Source organism: Protopterus annectens, chromosome 5.part0 (assembly GCF_019279795.1).
Source record: "Protopterus annectens isolate FY-2018-M chromosome 5.part0, PAN1.0, whole genome shotgun sequence".
Lineage (NCBI taxonomy): Eukaryota > Metazoa > Chordata > Ceratodontiformes > Protopteridae > Protopterus > Protopterus annectens.
The window spans coordinates 1,991,406,281-1,991,427,662 of NC_056735.1; positions in this window are offsets into that span (position 1 = coordinate 1,991,406,281).

Here is a 21,382-nt window from a genome sequence, read left to right on the forward strand (position 1 = left end):
TTTTCTTCCTCACTACTGAAAATTACCCAGTTGTTCATAACCACCTCTCTAATGCTTTCAAAACAAGGGTTGTATGATAATATCATAGCATTAGTAAAGGGTTTAATCACATTCCCAGTGTTTTCACTTGTCACTAGTGTTGTTCTCATTTCCACAGGTGCTGCACTCAATAGTGGATTGAAATGCCTGTTTTGTCTCTTTATCGTGACTTCATCTAGTACAGGTTCTATAAAATGACTAGGGTATCCTCTGTTTAACAGCATACTTTTTAAGATATTCATCTCGTTTTAGGAACACCCTGTCATCACATTCTGGCTAACCTGACAGCCTGCCCCTTGACTAGAGATCTTTTTTGATGCCTAGGATGGCAACTGTCGAAATGTAATAAAGCATTAGAATAGGTTGGCTTTCTGTATAACCCAGAGGTAAAAGTTTCATTCTCTCTGTCCTTGCAAATGGTAATGTCCAAAAAGTTGATCATGTCACTACTGGTAGGCATGGTAAATTGTAGGAACTGTGTGCTTACGTTTAAAAAAGTGAAAAATTCACCTAACTGTGCCTCAGAACCTTCCCAAAATATTAGTATATCATCCAGGAAGCGCCCATAGACCAAGCATCCTTCCTCAGCACATGTCCAAATCAATGCAATCTTGCCTCTCTGGCTTTGTCTCCAAACCATCTAACCTGAGCTGACCCTCTAATATACTGATTCCTAATCCTGTCCATCCTTGTCACACCCAATGCAAATCTTAACATGGCTGGGTTATTATATACTCAGTACCAATCCATACAATGTTGAGTATATTCCTACCTGTAGTAGGAATTTGAACTATTTGAGAATAATCATTCCTTAAACTAAATGTCAAAGAAAATGGACTACTTGAACACAGTTTGACTCAATTTTATGTTTTTTTTGGGGGTGTCTTTAAATCACTTGTTACAATTGTACATCCTCCCCCAAAAGATTCTCCAACTCATCTACAAATTCCTTAATTATTACAGAATCAAATTTATGAGTCCTGTAAAAGTCTATAATATCCCAACTATTATGTTGAATAAACAGCAACATCCCAATGATCTCATTATATTCACTAGAAAATTTAGTTATTCAGTGAAATTGGCCACTAATATAAGCAGATACACCTCCAGCAGAAATATTGTTCCTCTATCTCTGATGGCCATTGTAGCCAAGTAATAGAAATGTTGTGGTACTATAATGGAAAGTTTGTGGGACCATACAAAAATCTTAGCAATTAACAACTCAGTGATAATTCACTTTGCTTCACATTGAAGTTCTGGTACTTTGTTGTTAAATCCGTTGCATTGCAAGATAATGTTCTTAGAACCATTCTTTTAAATTCAATTCAATATGCTTTTCTGGTTAGAAATAAAAACAGTTTCATTATCTTTGTCTATAAATCCCCACCATTTTATTTCCTCTGTGTTGCAAAGGAATATCACTGGAGCAGAAATAATATCATCCTATTTATTGCTGTCACAGAAATAGATGTTTATTCCTAAAGACTAGGAACTGCCTTCTTAATATATTGTTAGCTTGATGAATTTTTCCATAACATAGATATGGAGAAAGTGGAATATCACAAAAGATAACAAATAAATTGTTAATTTTTATTACTCTCTGACATATCATTGGCTTCCCAGGTGAGGTCTTCCATATTTTTCCCTAGGTAATTTAGTACCATGTAGTATAATGGTCAATCCATACCTAAACGGGGAAGAGCAAATTGTAAGAATGGATTGTTTAATATAATTTGAACAACTTCGTATGCAGTTTAACATGACCCAGTATCTATCAAATGTAATATTATATTATATTTAAGCCCCTTAGCATACAGTATCCAGTAAGTAAGGGTTATGTTAATGCAGTTTAAGGCTATATCAGTGTCTATTTCTCCCAAATCTTCAACCTCCCATACATTTGTCAACATTGCACAGTTGTTGCCTCTATTCATCCCCCATTCAAAGCTCTCTTGCTTTTATTTTTATTTCTGACTGACAAGAAGGGATAAGGAGGGTCTCTGTACTTTTTCTAGCCTTAGGCTAAGCTAAGCTGTTTCTAATTATTGCATTGGCTGTGGAGCAGCTTGATACTGCTGTTTCAGAAAACAAGTACTCGCAGCAAATGACTCCAGGACTGAATTAGTACTCTGTTGAAACACTATCAGCTTCACAAGCTTCTTCTCTGTTTTCATTGTCCATCCCTACCTGCTTTAAAGAAGTAGATGATGAAACAAACTTCAAATGAAGAGTAGTCTCTTGTGACTATCAAGAGGTGTCCAGTACACTGACAAGAACACTAAAGGGAACACAGTGGGCAGTTTGGTTCATACACACTTGTATACCAACTTCCAAAGTTAGTTTTTGGACCCTGATTACTTTATACTGGTTGATGAAGTATTTAATTTCCTACAAACTGTATCTCTTATTTATTTAATTTAGTTATTTATCAGTATTTATTGACCAGGATTGTCTGACTGGGCAAGAATAACCCATTTTCACTGGAGGCCTGGAGAGATAAGCTCCACAATTAATTTTACAGTTTTACAATAACATTTTAGATTTATAATACAGAAGACTGTAATGTGTATTATGATGATAAGCATGGTACATGAGATAGGAATGGCACTGACTGACACAGATAAATATTCGGATTACCATAGTGGTAGCACTGGTGAGAAATACAGAAATTTCAGAGCTAAAGATATAGTTAAATATGCAGTTGCTCATTAGGTATATAACAGTTGGTAGTTAAATTGGATTGGAAATAACGGGGAGTGAAGGTCACTAAAATTAAATAGGAGCAAGCAGTAAAGAGTAGTGAGTTAGAGAGCTACACAGAGTGTTGAGATATGGAGAGTGTAAGGAGGCGAGTGATTTATTACATGGGTAGATAAAGAAGGAATAGTGGGTAAGAAGTATAGAGTTCTTCAGAGTGGAACTGACCTTTTACATTAAAATAATATAGTAAAACAATAAGATGGTTGTAAAAGATTATAGGTAGCTGGGAGCGGGGCACGAACAGCACCAGGTGTCTGTGAGGAATTACCTTAGTTGTATCTTAAATGAGCTGTTGTTTTCTATTTGTTTGATGGCTAATGGCTTGGAGTTCCATAGTTTAGTGAATTAGTCGGTGTATAGAGACACACCTGCAGAATTATTATGTTTACTAATTGGCACCATTTTGTCTGCTGATCTAAGAGAATGGGTTGATGCACAGTGATAAAGGAGATGTTTTAGACTTGAGCAGTTGTCTGATTTGTATATTAGTTTATGGGTTGTGATTAACTGAGATAAAATAAGATTTCATTTAAGTTTTAGCCAGATTAGTTGGTTTAGAGCCAAGCAGTAGTGGAGGCCAGTGGCAATTTATCCAGTTTATTATAGCACTGTGTTTGGACAGATATCTAGGTAGTGTGCAAGTTTATAAGAATGGGAGCTGCATAAAGAAGAGTAGGGATAAGACAGGCAGAGGCAATTGTTTTCCTGGAATTACCTCTAAGAAATGGTTTGACACTGTATGGAGCACCTATTTATTGTTGTGTCTTCTTAACAGCTTGTTTTGTGTGTTAGAGGAATTTTAGGTTTTTGTCAAAGATTACTCCTAAGAGTTTAGTATGGTTTACTAGCTCTATGTTAGTTTGGTTTGAAGAGGTTATAAGAAATGTATTTTTCAATCTGTAAATATTATCAACTTGCATTTGGAGGGTTAAGGGGAGTTGTGAAGCAGTTAGCCATGATTCAATAGATGAGAGGGTAATATGTCTAACATTTTTGCATAACAAATGATAGTAGAGTCATCTGTGTATTGGTTAATGGTGGCATTTTGGAAGCTGTGGAGTGATTATTTATAAAATATTGAGTAGTACTGGGGCAAAGATGGAGCCTTATGGGACTCCAATAGTTGCTGGGAGGAAAGTGGAGAAACTGTTTTGCCATTTTGAATCTTGTTGTCTGCCTGAGAGGTGGCTAAAGGACTAGGCAAGAGAAGACTGCAATAACGCTAGAGTAGTCTGTGTGGTAGTTCTGGGTGTGAGACTGTGTCAAAGGCTTTAGATATGTAGAGAAATATAGCTAATATAAAATTGCCTTTATTTCTGCATTTATTTACATTTGAGATGAAACTAAGTAGGGCCGTGGTGGTACTGTGATGAGCATGGAAACCATGCTGAGAGAGAGATTGTAAGTTATTGTTGGTGATGAAAGGCAGTGGCTCGGACTGGATACAGTTTTCCAATACCTTGGGTAATGGGGATGGAATAGCTATGGGTCTTTAGTGAGGTAATCTGTGGAGTTATCTTTGTATAGTGGAAGTATGTAAGACTTTTTCCAGAGAGTGAGGAGTCCCTGATGACATAGCTTTCTTTGATAGGGAATGTCAGGGATTCTGCTGGTGTCTTGAGATATTCAGCTGGCAGCTCGTTTGGAGATAGGATAGCATTGAAGTAAGTACTGGCTGGAGAGAGAGAGAGAGATTTTGTTGGTTGAATGATTAAGGAACTGGTGATGTTGTGTTTCCTCTGGAGGGTAATTTGCTAATGAGGGAGGTCACTGTGTGAAGTTAATGTTGAACTGGCTGCTAGTGTCATCCATTATGGGTGTGAAAGGTCGAGTGGTCTGGCTTGGGTTTAGTTTCTAATTGAAGGTAGTACAGAACACTTTGGGATGGCTATGTTAGGTGTCTGTAGTTTGGTATAGAAGTTTTTTTTTTCAGGATTGATTTTTGCTTTTCAGTGGTTTCTAAGGTATTTGTACTGTTGATGGCTTTCTACTGGGTTTACAATGAAATTTCCAAAGTGCAGGGTATCGAGTGACACCTGGTTGAATCATTGTTTTCAAAATGGCAGTGAATCGAACCAAAAGTGCTCAATTTTGAATGAATGATGACATGATACACTTGATAATTCCTGATTTGACTTGCTGGGAGATCGTGGTTCAGTGGGGAACAGGAAATTATCCTATTTCCTCACTGTAGTGCGATCTCAGAGTTGGTATAGTTAATGTGTTGGGGGTGTGGGGGCGCAGGGGGCATAGCCCCCCTGCAAAATAGGAGCATTAACGTACTGTTGACTGTGAAATGTAACGGTACGTTAATGTGCATAGCATGGGTGACTGATATCACCTCCTGCTATGTCGAATACATCGAACCAAGGTTGTCAATGTATTCATTTTCACTTTGGTTTACTTTTTGGCATTTCGGATTCAGCATTTTGGGTTGACATTCTAAACAGTCGACCGAAGCGCATTCTGAATGCTGATAGCAAACCTTTCTACTGTGCTATTTTGTTTCCAACAGTACCATGTCTTAGCTCTTTTTGACATGAGCTGCTTAGTTTCTTGGGTAAAGTTTTACCCATTTAGATCTGCGTGGCACATCTCAATTAGTACATTTAGGAAAATATTATTGAATGGTTCTACAGCTTTGTCTAATTGCAGTGTTTGCAATGCTGTCCAGTTTATCAATTTCAGATCTGCTATGAATGTCTCTTTACTGAAAGATGACAGATTATGAAAAAATGCTGTGGTTGTATTGTTTTTAGTGTGTATATGGATCCTTATTGCAAATTTAGGGAGGGGGTCGAGTAAATTGTTTGGGAGAGATCCAGAAATTAGTATAGGTTTTGTTATAGTAGACAGGATCCAATCTAAAACTGCGGTGGTGGTGGTGCTGCGGTAGCATTGTTGCCTCACAGTTAGACGTTGCTCGTTCGATTCTCAGTTAGAATGTCTTCTGTGTGTCGACATGCATGAATGGGCATTCCTTCGTTGAAGGTTGTGTGTTAGGCCCGGCAAGCCAGCACATAAAAATCTACTGCCAATCATTAGCGGACCAGAGTTCCGCTATGGCGACCCCTAACCAGGAAAAGCCGAAAGACACAAACAAAGACAGGATCCAATCTACTAGTATGCCAGATGTATAATATGTTAGCCATGTGTGCAATTCTCTTACTTTACTGTGGATACTTTGTAGAGTAGCAGTATAGATATGACACCAAAGAGTTTAGTTAGGTTCATAGAATAGTAATAAGTTAATTGCCCTTGTGGACTGTTTTAAGCCTAGCCAGTTAACCTACATAAGAATCAAACCCTGCACATTGTGTCTGTAAGGTACACACCTTAACGATTATACCATCCTCCCTGCATTACATTAGCACTAGGCTAAGTGCTCTTGCGAGCCATTTTAAGCCTAGCCAATTACTCCATGTGAGAATCAAACCTGCATCTTGTGTCTGCAAGGTAAACACCTTAACCATTATCCCAACATCCCATGTTGTTTTATTGATGTTGATTTGTGTTAGAGATGAGGGGGTATTGTTTGGGCATAAACTCTGAGGCCCTGGGTTTGGTTGAATGTCACCACATCATTTTAGGAACAGTATAGAGTAGAAAATGATGACAGTGTAGTTATTTTTTGTTTTTGTTTGTATGTTTAATCTTCTTTTGGAGGAAGTATTTGGATGCTTGGTTTTGTGGAAATGAATAGGTGCTGGAGTGAAAAGGTTGGATTCAATATGGAAAGATGAGCAACTGCTATTATATGGGGAGTGCAGAGGGACTGCTGATGGTAGAGTATTGTTATGGGGGCTGATGGAAGATTGTCAGATAACTTAGCAGGATGAGTGGTGGTAGAGTAGGTAATAATATGAGGATATTGACAGAGGTAAGGTATTCAAGTGTGTAAGGTATAGGAATGTTAGCTTGGGTAGAGGAAGTGTAGAGTAGAGAAGAGTTGAAATTATGATAAGTGTTCTTATGGATTAAGGAAAGATTAACATGCAGTGTTGTGGTTAGTGGAAGAGGTTTTAGGATGTCTGAAGGAAAAGTATTCGGTGAATATATAGAAGTAAGGGTGATAATATCATAGTGTTAGATGGGAGTGGTAAGTTAACTGAGGGTGTGGTGTAAGGGTATATCTAGTGTGAAAATGGCAATGAGAAAATATGGGTCAAGAAGCCTACAGTGAAATAAGAGAAGGAGGGCTGGATGGAACTTGGGGGATGGGTAGGGGGCCAAGTAAGCCTGAAGGGAACAGGCTCACCATAACAGGATAGATTTGAATGCACAAAAAAACTTAATTGAGATCTGTTATCAGGTAAGTTTAACCACTAATATCTAGGTTGCAAAAGCACACTAATTTTTGGCTAATCCTGAATTTCAAATAGTTACCTTGTGAGAGATAGACTTCATTGGTGCAGGGAGATGTACCTCTGGTTTTCTTGGTTTGAGTCTGATAAGAGCGTTATATTACTTGGTCTGTTCCAGCTGGGAGCTTACTGCAAACCAAAAATGCAGGGGGTTGTATTACTTTCTGCACTTTTAACAATGTTAGCAGAATTCAGGAGATGAGGTACATACTCTCTGCGAAGACAGGACAGTTCTGCAGGTCTACTGATCTTCAGCAGGAGGTCAGAGCTCTTACTACGCTTGCATCTACAGTACTCTGTCTCGATTTGAAAGACTGAGAGTTGGATGAGGATAGTTACTGCTATGGAGTGTGTATGTCTGGTGGCTTGAGCATGGCAGCTGGAACAGGAAACTGTCTGAGTACAGAATATTCACATTTTCAGTATATACTTCACATGTACTGCACTATCATAGGCATTCCCTTTCTAAGAGGGCTTTTATATTAAACTTATTTATATTAAACATATCCATTTCCTCCTATTTGCCCTAGCTTTACAGACTTCAGCATACTCAAATACTACCATAAAGTGTACATACTAAAATCTGTTTAGCTTAATCTTGTTTATGTACGCTTCAGCTCTTCTTTTGGGAAGAGTAATGAATGCATAAGTTGTCATTTTTAACCTACTTACAAATAAATCTATCATAACAAGCCTGGGTCCCTTTTTCAGAAGTCAGTATTATTTTTAATTAAAAAATGAAATAGAGTTCAAACGGAGTGAATGCTCTACTGTGGACAAAGACAGGTACCAAATAAAACGAAAAAACAGTCCGTAGAGCAAAACAATGGTGAGGTCTCCAAAAAGTTCCGAAACTCTATCTTTGTTGTTAAAGTAGCAAAAAAGTTGCCAAATCCTTCAAATTGGTAAAAAACAGGTTTATTCAGACAAAATATAGAGATGGTAAGCGCTTTCGCTATTGTAGCTTCTTCAGACCAAAATACAATTAATTGAATATTACAATCGTATTTATCCAAAAAAGGGCGCCAAACCTAATAGAATTTAAAGAAACATAACTTAAAAAATACTAAAACATATTAAAAGTTAGTAATGACAAAAAATATGTATACAAAATTATAAGGAATATATACATAATGAATATATATACTACATTGAATCTAAACTATTATAATTAAAGTCATAATATTAAAATTCATAAAACTCATGATATTGCATCACTTATTTGAAAACTTTAATCCTTCTTGATTTTAACAGGGGACGTAAGGGGACCTTGCCATTAATACCTGGTGGTACATCGGCCCTAAACTTAATAATCCAGTTGATTTCACGGATCTCAGTATAATTTTCAACATCTCCCCTTCTATGAGTTCTGGATATGTGTTCAAGTATCCTAAATTTGAATTCATGATCAGTACCATATTCAATAGTGTGTTTGGCAAGTGCATTTGTCAAAGTACCTTTCCTGATATGATAGGCATGCTCACGTATTCTGTCTCTGAGTGTCCGATTCATCTTGCCTACATAATAGGCTGGACACAATACGCATGATGCCAGATACACTATATCTTTGGATTGACAGTTACCTGTCACACATATCCTGAAGCTGCCATTTCCATATGGATAATTGAAAATGGGGTCACTCAGGATGTAGTGACAAAAATTGCACCTGTTACACGGAGCCATGCATCTATCATCAGGGGATGTAATGATGGTATTGCTGTTGGGATAGCACAACAGCTGTTTGAGGTTCTTTTTATTCCGATGAACAAACTTGGGTCCCTCACCTACTAATTTACTAATGGTTGGATCTACAGATAAGACATGCCAGTGTCTAGTATAAATATCTTTAAGTGTACCAACATCATTGGTGTAATAAAGAGGAAAAAGGACCTTGTCACTGGATGTCACGTCATCTATACTAGAAGCAGTGACATCCACTTCTGAATAAAATCTAGAAGCGCCCTCTGAAAAATAGGGCATAGCCCTGTTATCCCTGAAGGTGGTAATGGCTCCCATGCCTTTACCAATATCCTTATCACTATAACCTCGTTCCTTAAACCTTGCATCCAGATCTTCCAATCCTATTTTAAAGTTGGTGTCAATGGGTGTGTACCTGGAAAGTCTCATGGACTGTCCCCGGACAATGTTTTTATAAACATACTCAGGATGCATGCTGGTACGATGTAATAGCATGTTCTTATGACTAACTTTCCGGTGCAGACCTGTATTTACCATTCCTCCATGTATCTTTTCTACAAATATATCCAGGAATGGGATCCTTGTATCTGACCATTCCATAGTAAATTTGAGGAACCAAAGAGACTCATTTAACTGCCTAAAGAACTCATTTAAAGTAGTCAGTGTACCTCTCCATACCAAAAACAGGTCATCCACAAAACGCCTGTAAAAGGGTACATGTGACCTGTACAATGGATGTCTAAACAAATGCCGATGTTCCCATTCAGCCATTACCAGGTTGGCGTAGCTATTGGCACATGAAGTGCCCATATCTACGCCAGCCTTCTGTAAAAATATATGCTCATGAAAACAAAACACATTAGATTCCAGGACCATCTCCAATAGTGAAAGAATAAGATCTATATTACTGGAAGTGAAAGAACTTGATCGGTCCATGAGGCACCTAACCATATCCATACCTTCCCTGTTTGGAATCACCGTGAACAGGGATTGCACATCCATAGTAACCCACAGGAGATCGTCTACATTTGTGGTGGATTTAATAAACTCATAAAACTCGAGAAGAAATTGCTTTGTATCTCTGAGAATAGCAGTACTGTCTTCTACTAAAGGTCTCAACTGAGCTTCAATATACAGAGACAGTGGTTCTGTAATCCACCCTCTACCCGCTACTATTGGTCTCATAGGGGGTCTCACCGGATCTTTATGTATCTTCGGGAGACCCTGTATAGTCAGTAGTAAAGGGTGAATAACTTGAAAAGAATTAAAGAGATCCTGGTCTATGATCCTATCAGTATATAAACCAAGGAGAATGGACTGAACTCTATGTATAATTCTATCTACAACCTGTTCAGAAATGGCTTCATAGTACATGTCATCCATCAACATATGAATCATATCTCTTCTATATCTGTCAGTGTCAAAAATGACAATGCCCCCTCCTTTATCCGCTGGACGTACCGTAATGTTATGATTCTGACGTAAGTCCTCAAGTGCCTCTCTCTGTTTATAATTCAAATTGAAACTACCTCTATGAGGCAGATTCTGTGTTTTATTCATGCGATATAAGTCATCCTCAACTAATTTACTATATGCAGCTACCAACGGTGTAATGGTGGAACAAACAAACTGGGTTTCCTGAGTACACCAGTGTGTGTAATGACACCTGAGTTCCTAAAATGGACTTTAAGAGAAAGATTCCTTACAAATAATTTGAAATCCTTAAGAGTCTCCTCTAGTCTGCTATTTCTACTAGGAATAAAAGTTAGGCCCTTGGAAAGAACCTGTAGCTCATATATGCTAAGGACCTGACTAGATAAATTCAATATAAGTTCTGGTTCTATTTGTTCTTCTCCCACATTTTCTTGATACTCCGGTTCATGGAAGTATCCGGGGAGAGTTTCCTCTTGTGTCGCCCCCTGCTGTTGGAGCGAACCCTCTCTTCTTTGGTGTATGTTCTGATGGGAAAAGGAAGTTTGTTTCCAGAAGAATGCGTTGCTGCTGGCACGAAACAGTATTCCACTGAGGGCAATATCAGGTGTATCCCCCAAACGCACCACAGAACTGAAAGTTTTCCTACGTACTGTGGGTTCTGTGGGAGAATTACTAGCCCCTGCACCACTAGCTATAGAGGTCACTGAAGTGGCAGAATTCACTGCCTCTCCTGTATGAATGTTCGCAGCTGTATGCAAGGTGCTATCTAAAGTTTTGTCGACAGAAGCATCTATCACAATATTCCCCGGACTCTCAATTGGACTGACAGCATTCAAGTTACATGTCTCAGTGGTTTTATCGACATTAACTGCAGAATTGTTGACATGAACTGTAAAATTATTTACATTGCTATCATTAACACTAAACCTGGGCCAAGTGAAAATCCGGCCCATTTTAAAATCAGAGCTATCCCTTTGTAATTTAGCTCTTTTCTGGTTTAAAAGCCTCTGTTCATATCGCAAAACATTGTCAAGCATGTTATTAAGCACATTGTTCACAGCTATTTCAGGATAGTCATTATAAAGTCTCTGTTGACACACATTAATGTCATTCCTCAGAGTATCTTCCATAGGTGAAAAAAAGTCATTCATCAACCTCATATAGTTGAGGCTTACCTCTATGTTGAGTTACTGCCAATCATAGAGTAAGTCCGGATACAAGGTGCCCGTAGTGGGCATTTTGAGGACTCTCAAGCCTCTCGGGACCAGTCGTCGTTGGATGCAAATCTCGAAATGTTGCCTTTGTGTTTGAAGGCGTTTTAACTTAAGCATGTCCTGCTCTAACTTCTCCGATGCAAGCCGCAGACCCTCACGATTAAAGTCCACATTGCCAACATTGTCCGAATCGGCTTCCACTCCACAAAAGGACGCCAACGGATTATCCTCCGCTCGTAAACAGTCCCTCAGACGATCAGAGACCGTGCGCATTAACCTGGGAGCTTCCTGTTGGTTGTGTAACACATACGGAAGCTCAATCTGTACTTGTTCCTCCCCAATCATGCCTCCGTTCGAACAGTGCAGAAATCAGATAAAAAATGAAATAGAGTTCAAACGGAGTGAATGCTCTACTGTGGACAAAGACAGGTACCAAATAAAACGAAAAAACAGTCCGTAGAGCAAAACAATGGTGAGGTCTCCAAAAAGTTCCGAAACTCTATCTTTGTTGTTAAAGTAGCAAAAAAGTTGCCAAATCCTTCAAATTGGTAAAAAACAGGTTTATTCAGACAAAATATAGAGATGGTAAGCGCTTTCGCTATTGTAGCTTCTTCAGACCAAAATACAATTAATTGAATATTACAATCGTATTTATCCAAAAAAGGGCGCCAAACCTAATAGAATTTAAAGAAACATAACTTAAAAAATACTAAAACATATTAAAAGTTAGTAATGACAAAAAATATGTATACAAAATTATAAGGAATATATACATAATGAATATATATACTACATTGAATCTAAACTATTATAATTAAAGTCATAATATTAAAATTCATAAAACTCATGATATTGCATCACTTATTTGAAAACTTTAATCCTTCTTGATTTTAACAGGGGACGTAAGGGGACCTTGCCATTAATACCTGGTGGTACATCGGCCCTAAACTTAATAATCCAGTTGATTTCACGGATCTCAGTATAATTTTCAACATCTCCCCTTCTATGAGTTCTGGATATGTGTTCAAGTATCCTAAATTTGAATTCATGATCAGTACCATATTCAATAGTGTGTTTGGCAAGTGCATTTGTCAAAGTACCTTTCCTGATATGATAGGCATGCTCACGTATTCTGTCTCTGAGTGTCCGATTCGTCTTGCCTACATAATAGGCTGGACACAATACGCATGATGCCAGATACACTATATCTTTGGATTGACAGTTACCTGTCACACATATCCTGAAGCTGCCATTTCCATATGGATAATTGAAAATGGGGTCACTCAGGATGTAGTGACAAAAATTGCACCTGTTACACGGAGCCATGCATCTATCATCAGGGGATGTAATGATGGTATTGCTGTTGAGATAGCACAACAGCTGTTTGAGGTTCTTTTTATTCCGATGAACAAACTTGGGTCCCTCATGACATCCATTGTACAGGTCACATGTACCCTTTTACAGGCGTTTTGTGGATGACCTGTTTTTGGTATGGAGAGGTACACTGACTACTTTAAATGAGTTCTTTAGGCAGTTAAATGAGTCTCTTTGGTTCCTCAAATTTACTATGGAATGGTCAGATACAAGGATCCCATTCCTGGATATATTTGTAGAAAAGATACATGGAGGAATGGTAAATACAGGTCTGCACCGGAAAGTTAGTCACAAGAACATGCTGTTACATCGCACCAGCATGCACCCCGAGTATGTTTATAAAAACATTGTTCGAGGGCAGTCTATGAGACTTTCTAGATATACACCCATTGATACCAACTTTGATATAGGATTGGAAGATTTGGATGCAAGGTTTAAGGAACGAGGTTATTATGATAGGGACATTTGTAAAGGTATGGGAGCCATTACTACCCTCAGGGATAACAGGGCTATGCCCTATTTCTCAGAAGGTGCTTCTAGTTTTTATTCAGAAGTGGATGTCACTGCTTCTAGTATAGATGACGTGACATCCAGTGACAAGGTCCTTTTTCCTCTTTATTACACCAATGATGTTGGTACACTTAAAGATATTTATACTAGACACTGGCATGTCTTATCTGTAGATCCAACCATTAGTAAATTAGTAGGTGAAGGACCCAAGTTTGTTCATCGGAATAAAAAGAACCTCAAACAGCTGTTGTGCTATCCCAACAGCAATACCATCATTACATCCCCTGATGATAGATGCATGGCTCCGTGTAACAGGTGCAATTTTTGTCACTACATCCTGAGTGACCCCATTTTCAATTATCCATATGGAAATGGCAGCTTCAGGATATGTGTGACAGGTAACTGTCAATCCAAAGATATAGTGTATCTGGCATCATGCGTATTGTGTCCAGCCTATTATGTAGGCAAGACGAATCGGACACTCAGAGACAGAATACGTGAGCATGCCTATCATATCAGGAAAGGTACTTTGACAAATGCACTTGCCAAACACACTATTGAATATGGTACTGATCATGAATTCAAATTTAGGATACTTGAACACATATCCAGAACTCATAGAACGGGAGATGTTGAAAATTATACTGAGATCCGTGAAATCAACTGGATTATTAAGTTTAGGGCCGATGTACCACCAGGTATTAATGGCAAGGTCCCCTTACGTCCCCTGTTAAAATCAAGAAGGATTAAAGTTTTCAAATAAGTGATGCAATATCATGAGTTTTATGAATTTTAATATTATGACTTTAATTATAATAGTTTAGATTCAATGTAGTATATATATTCATTATGTATATATTCCTTATAATTTTGTATACATATTTTTTGTCATTACTAACTTTTAATATGTTTTAGTATTTTTTAAGTTATGTTTCTTTAAATTCTATTAGGTTTGGCACCCTTTTTTGGATAAATACGATTGTAATATTCAATTAATTGTATTTTGGTCTGAAGAAGCTACAATAGCGAAAGCGCTTACCATCTCTATATTTTGTCTGAATAAACCTGTTTTTTACCAATTTGAAGGATTTGGCAACTTTTTTGCTACTTTAACAACAAAGATAGAGTTTCGGAACTTTTTGGAGACCTCACCATTGTTTTGCTCTACGGACTGTTTTTTCGTTTTATTTGGTACCTGTCTTTGTCCACAGTAGAGCATTCACTCCGTTTGAACTCTATTTCATTTTTTATCTGATTTCTGCACTGTTCGAACGGAGGCATGATTGGGGAGGAACAAGTACAGATTGAGCTTCCGTATGTGTTACACAACCAACAGGAAGCTCCCAGGTTAATGCGCACGGTCTCTGATCGTCTGAGGGACTGTTTACGAGCGGAGGATAATCCGTTGGCGTCCTTTTGTGGAGTGGAAGCCGATTCGGACAATGTTGGCAATGTGGACTTTAATCGTGAGGGTCTGCGGCTTGCATCGGAGAAGTTAGAGCAGGACATGCTTAAGTTAAAACGCCTTCAAACACAAAGGCAACATTTCGAGATTTGCATCCAACGACGACTGGTCCCGAGAGGCTTGAGAGTCCTCAAAATGCCCACTACGGGCACCTTGTATCCGGACTTACTCTATGATTGGCAGCAACTCAACATAGAGGTAAGCCTCAACTATATGAGGTTGATGAATGACTTTTTTCACCTATGGAAGATACTCTGAGGAATGACATTAATGTGTGTCAACAGAGACTTTATAATGACTATCCTGAAATAGCTGTGAACAATGTGCTTAATAACATGCTTGACAATGTTTTGCGATATGAACAGAGGCTTTTAAACCAGAAAAGAGCTAAATTACAAAGGGATAGCTCTGATTTTAAAATGGGCCGGATTTTCACTTGGCCCAGGTTTAGTGTTAATGATAGCAATGTAAATAATTTTACAGTTCATGTCAACAATTCTGCAGTTAATGTCGATAAAACCACTGAGACATGTAACTTGAATGCTGTCAGTCCAATTGAGAGTCCGGGGAATATTGTGATAGATGCTTCTGTCGACAAAACTTTAGATAGCACCTTGCATACAGCTGCGAACATTCATACAGGAGAGGCAGTGAATTCTGCCACTTCAGTGACCTCTATAGCTAGTGGTGCAGGGGCTAGTAATTCTCCCACAGAACCCACAGTACGTAGGAAAACTTTCAGTTCTGTGGTGCGTTTGGGGGATACACCTGATATTGCCCTCAGTGGGAATACTGTTTCGTTGCCAGCAGCAACGCATCCTTCTGGAAATAAATTTCCTTTTCCCATCAGAACATACACCAAGGAGGAGAGGGTTCGCTCCAACAGCAGGGGGCGACACAAGAGGAAGCTCTCCCCGGATACTTCCACGAATCGGAGTATCAAGAAAATGTGGGAGAAGAACAAGTAGGACCAGAATCAATTTTGAATTTATCTAGTCAGGTTCTTAGCATACATGAGCTGCAGGTTCTTTCCAAGGGTCTAACTTTTATTCCTAGTAGAAGTAGTAGACTTGAGGAGACTCTTAAGGATTTCAAATTATTTGTAAGGAATCTTTCTCTTAAAGTCCATTTTAGGAATTCAGGTGTCATCACACAGACTGGTGTGCTTAAGAAACCAAGTTTGTTTGTCCCACCCGTACACCCGTTGGTAGCTGCATATAGTAAATTAGTTGAGGATGACTTATATCGCATGAATAAAACACAGAATCTGCCTCATAGAGGTAGTTTCAATTTGAATTATAAACAGAGAGAGGCACTTGAGGACTTACGTCAGAATCATAACATTACGGTACGTCCAGCAGATAAAGGAGGGGGCATTGTCATTTTTGACACTGACAGATATAGAAGAGATATGATTCATATGTTGATGGATGACATGTACTATGAAGCCATTTCTGAACAGGTTGTAGATAGAATTATACATAGAGTTCAGTCCATTCTCCTTGGTTTATATACTGATAGGATCATAGACCAGGATCTCTTTAATTCTTTTCAAGTTATTCACCCTTTACTACCGACTATACAGGGTCTCCCGAAGATACATAAAGATCCGGTGAGACCCCCTATGAGACCAATAGTAGCGGGTAGAGGGTGGATTACAGAACCACTGTCTCTGTATATTGAAGCTCAGTTGAGACCTTTAGTAGAAGACAGTACTGCTATTCTCAGAGATACAAAGCAATTTCTTCTCGAGTTTTATGAGTTTATTAAATCCACCACAAATGTAGACGATCTCCTGTGGGTTACTATGGATGTGCAATCCCTGTTCACGGTGATTCCAAACAGGGAAGGTATGGACATGGTTAGGTGCCTCATGGACCGATCAAGTTCTTTCACTTCCAGTAATATAGATCTTATTCTTTCACTATTGGAGATGGTCCTGGAATCTAATGTGTTTTGTTTTCATGAGCATATATTTTTACAGAAGGCTGGCGTAGCTATGGGCACTTCATGTGCCAATAGCTACGCCAACCTGGTAATGGCTGAATGGGAACATCGGCATTTGTTTAGACATCCATTGTACAGGTCACATGTACCCTTTTACAGGCGTTTTGTGGATGACCTGTTTTTGGTATGGAGAGGTACACTGACTACTTTAAAAGAGTTCTTTAGGCAGTTAAATGAGTCTCTTTGGTTCCTCAAATTTACAATGGAATGGTCAGATACAAGGATTCCATTCTTGGATATATATGTGGAGAAGATGCATGGAGGAATGGTGAATACAGGTCTGCACCGAAAGTTAGTCATAAGAACATGCTATTACATCGCATCAGCATGCATCCTGAGTATGTTTATAAAAACATTGTTCGAGGGCAGTCTATGAGACTTTCCAGGTACACACCCATTGACACCAACTTTAAAATAGGATTGGAAGATCTGGATGCAAGGTTTAAGGAACGAGGTTATAGTGATAAGGATATTGGTAAAGGCATGGGAGCCATTACCACCTTCAGGGATAACAGGGCTATGCCCTATTTTTCAGAGGGCGCTTCTAGATTTTATTCAGAAGTGGATGTCACTGCTTCTAGTATAGATGACGTGACATCCAGTGACAAGGTCCTTTTTCCTCTTTATTACACCAATGATGTTGGTACACTTAAAGATATTTATACTAGACACTGGCATGTCTTATCTGTAGATCCAACCATTAGTAAATTAGTAGGTGAGGGACCCAAGTTTGTTCATCGGAATAAAAAGAACCTCAAACAGCTGTTGTGCTATCCCAACAGCAATACCATCATTACATCCCCTGATGATAGATGCATGGCTCTGTGTAACAGGTGCAATTTTTGTCACTACATCCTGAGTGACCCCATTTTCAATTATCCATATGGAAATGGCAGCTTCAGGATATGTGTGACAGGTAACTGTCAATCCAAAGATATAGTGTATCTGGCATCATGCGTATTGTGTCCAGCCTATTATGTAGGCAAGACAAATCGGACACTCAGAGACAGAATACGTGAGCATGCCTATCATATCAGGAAAGGTACTTTGACAAATGCACTTGCCAAACACACTATTGAATATGGTACTGATCATGAATTCAAATTTAGGATACTTGAACACATATCCAGAACTCATAGAAGGGGAGATGTTGAAAATTATACTGAGATCCGTGAAATCAACTGGATTATTAAGTTTAGGGCCGATGTACCACCAGGTATTAATGGCAAGGTCCCCTTACGTCCCCTGTTAAAATCAAGAAGGATTAAAGTTTTCAAATAAGTGATGCAATATCATGAGTTTTATGAATTTTAATATTATGACTTTAATTATAATAGTTTAGATTCAATGTAGTATATATATTCATTATGTATATATTCCTTATAATTTTGTATACATATTTTTTGTCATTACTAACTTTTAATATGTTTTAGTATTTTTTAAGTTATGTTTCTTTAAATTCTATTAGGTTTGGCGCCCTTTTTTGGATAAATACGATTGTAATATTCAATTAATTGTATTTTGGTCTGAAGAAGCTACAATAGCGAAAGCGCTTACCATCTCTATATTTTGTCTGAATAAACCTGTTTTTTACCAATTTGAAGGATTTGGCAACTTTTTTGCTACTTTAACAACAAAGATAGAGTTTCGGAACTTTTTGGAGACCTCACCATTGTTTTGCTCTACGGACTGTTTTTTCGTTTTATTATTTTTAATTAGAACATTTATCTATGTACTTCTCAGCTAAGGCTTCATACCAGTAAGAAATTCTAAATAATGAATAACATTTACCTTAACTATGACTTGTTGTTTATATTATTTACGTGTATTATGCACCATCACTGTATGAGACAGCATTTGCAGCCAAAATATCTTTAGTCACCAGGTTTCTTTTGCTTATGAGCTATTTTTCTGCTTTGCTCACAACTGGTGTATTTAATCAGCTAGAAAAATGATAAACTTGTACTTCCTAACAGATAGTATTTAATGTTAGCAGCATATCGCTTCCGCTTATGATAATCTTCTCCCTGAGTGCTTCTTACTGTTTTTTTGCCTATCCCTAGCTGTTACATTCATCATTTTTTGATGTAAAGATATGTATCTTTGGACCACACATGACACGAGTCTCCACTCTGAACTTCCTAATTCTCACCAACTACACCATCAATGAAGTATGATGTAAAAATTACTCACCAGCAAGAAAAGACAAAGAAAATAAAAATGTTCAATGGGGAAATTGCTTTTGCTCTTGTCTTTGCTTCTACTGTTACTTAAGGGCAGTTTGCGGTACTGGAATGCTGGGCAGCCGCCCAGTAAGATGTAAAGGAGAAAAAAATGAATTTTTATATTCTTTTATTTTAAAAATAGTCAACTTTCCCATTCAGAGATGAAGGACTTAGAACTCTGCATATGCACAGTGCATCAGTAGAGTTCCTTTTCTGGATAGGCTACTTTGAAAATAACCCAGGCTTTATGTGTACCACTACCACAGATGAAAAGCTGAGATGCTGGTTTATCAAAAGAACAAAACCGAAAAAAACACACACACACACACACACACACACACACACACACACACACACACACACACACACACACACACACACACACACACACCAATTGATAGCTCAACTTAGTTTAAATTACGTCATTTCAGTGGAATTGTTTTAATTTTAAAATCACAACAAAGAAGATAAGGAAAACTTGGTTTATATTTTTATATTAAGGTTTTGAAAGCTAATTGCTTGACATTGTTGTGGACATGTGACTGCATGTTGTTTATACATATTTATGATAAATGTGATTTGGAAATGTTCTAATGAAGTATTATAGGTTCATAAGCAGGTACTAGGCTATCTGCCCGAGGGCATTTATAAGCCTAGCCAGAGTGTGTCGGCTTTTGCCACCCCATTGATTAATTAACTGATCCTCTGTCAAGCAGAGCCAATGAAGTGATCCCAGGGGTGTATTTTCTGTTACCCATCCATCTTGAAGAGTGTTAGTGATGTAGTTTGGAATTTTTTTCCAAAGCATGGGGAGTCTCTGTGACAGAAATCTATCCCTCCAGCATGTTCTATTTATTGTTGTGGTGAGGTTTAACTCACTAGAGAGCGTGGGTCGCAGCGACTTGGATTTCTTTAGGTGGAGCATGTCCATCAATTTTGAGTTGGACATGGCTTTGTAAGTCAGGCAGAGATCACCTCTGAGTAAGCAATATGCCACTGAGTACAGCCGGAGTTTTTCAGTCGGGCTGCATAGGACATGTTTGAGGCCAGTAATCCTCTTGGTGAGGCACTTTTGTGGTCTTTCCAGCTGTTGGAAGTGTCTTGTGAGGTACATCCCAAATGGGGCATTGTACTGTATGATGGGTCTAATGAGTGATGAGTAGAGGGGCACTATAACCTCGTTATTTCTAGATGCGAACCCTTTAGTAATAAGATGGGCCACATAGAAGGATTTCCTAACTACTTTGGCAATATGATTGTCAAAGGAGAGATTACTATCTACCTGGGTCCCCAGATCTCTTATTACCTCTTCTGTATTAAGGGGGCTGCCACCTATGTGGTAATTCGTGAGTGTTTTGTTTTTCCCAAACGGGATGACTATGCATTTTTTGGCATTTAGCTTGAGGCCATGACTTTGACACCAGGTGTTCGTCTCAGTAAGGCCATTTTGGAGGATGTCCGTGTCAGCCAGAGAGTCAATTATGGCTCCCAGTTTGCAGTCATCAGTGAAATTGGTTAGCCATAGTCCTCCTGTGTTTGCCTGTACTTCTGAGAAGTATATGCCGAACAGTAGGGGTCCCAGGACCGAGCCTTGCGGGACACTACTTGTGACTGGTTTAGAGTCGGACCTGGAGCCCGCTGTTCTTACCGTGTGAGTTCTGTCTGTAAGCCAGTTGGCAACCCATCTCGTGACACAGGGGTTTATGTTCAGGCTGGTGAGTTTTTCTGTAATATCCGAGTGGGGAATGGTATTGAAAGCCTTGGCAAGGTCAAGGTAGATTGTGTGAACCACCTTTCCCTCATCTATGGCCTTGGTGACTGTCTCAAAGAAGTCAACCAGGTTTAGTAGGCATGATCTGCCCTTAACAAAGCCGAACTGGGTCAGGTCAAGTGTTTGGAGGTTCCCAATGTCTTTGTTAATGAGTTCCATGATGATGCACTCCATAGCCTTGCAGACCAGGCTAGTCAGGCTTATGGGGCAATAGTTACCAGGGTCAGTTGTGGCCCCTCCTTTGTGGAGAGGAATAACAGTTGCTGTGCGCCATTCTATGGCACATAGCCTGTGGAGAAGCTGAGGGTGAACAGCGTGTTTAGGTGGGGGGTTAGTTTGTTCAGTAGTTCGTACAAGACGCAGCCTGGGACACCATCTGGTCCCATTGATGCTGTTTTTGGCTTTTAAAAGGGCTGTTTTCACCTGTGCATCTGTGATTTTTGGGACACTACACTTTTCTGGTATTGTTGTGGGCCCTTTTGGAGGTGAGAGAGGGGTGAAGTTTGCACTGAATCTATCTG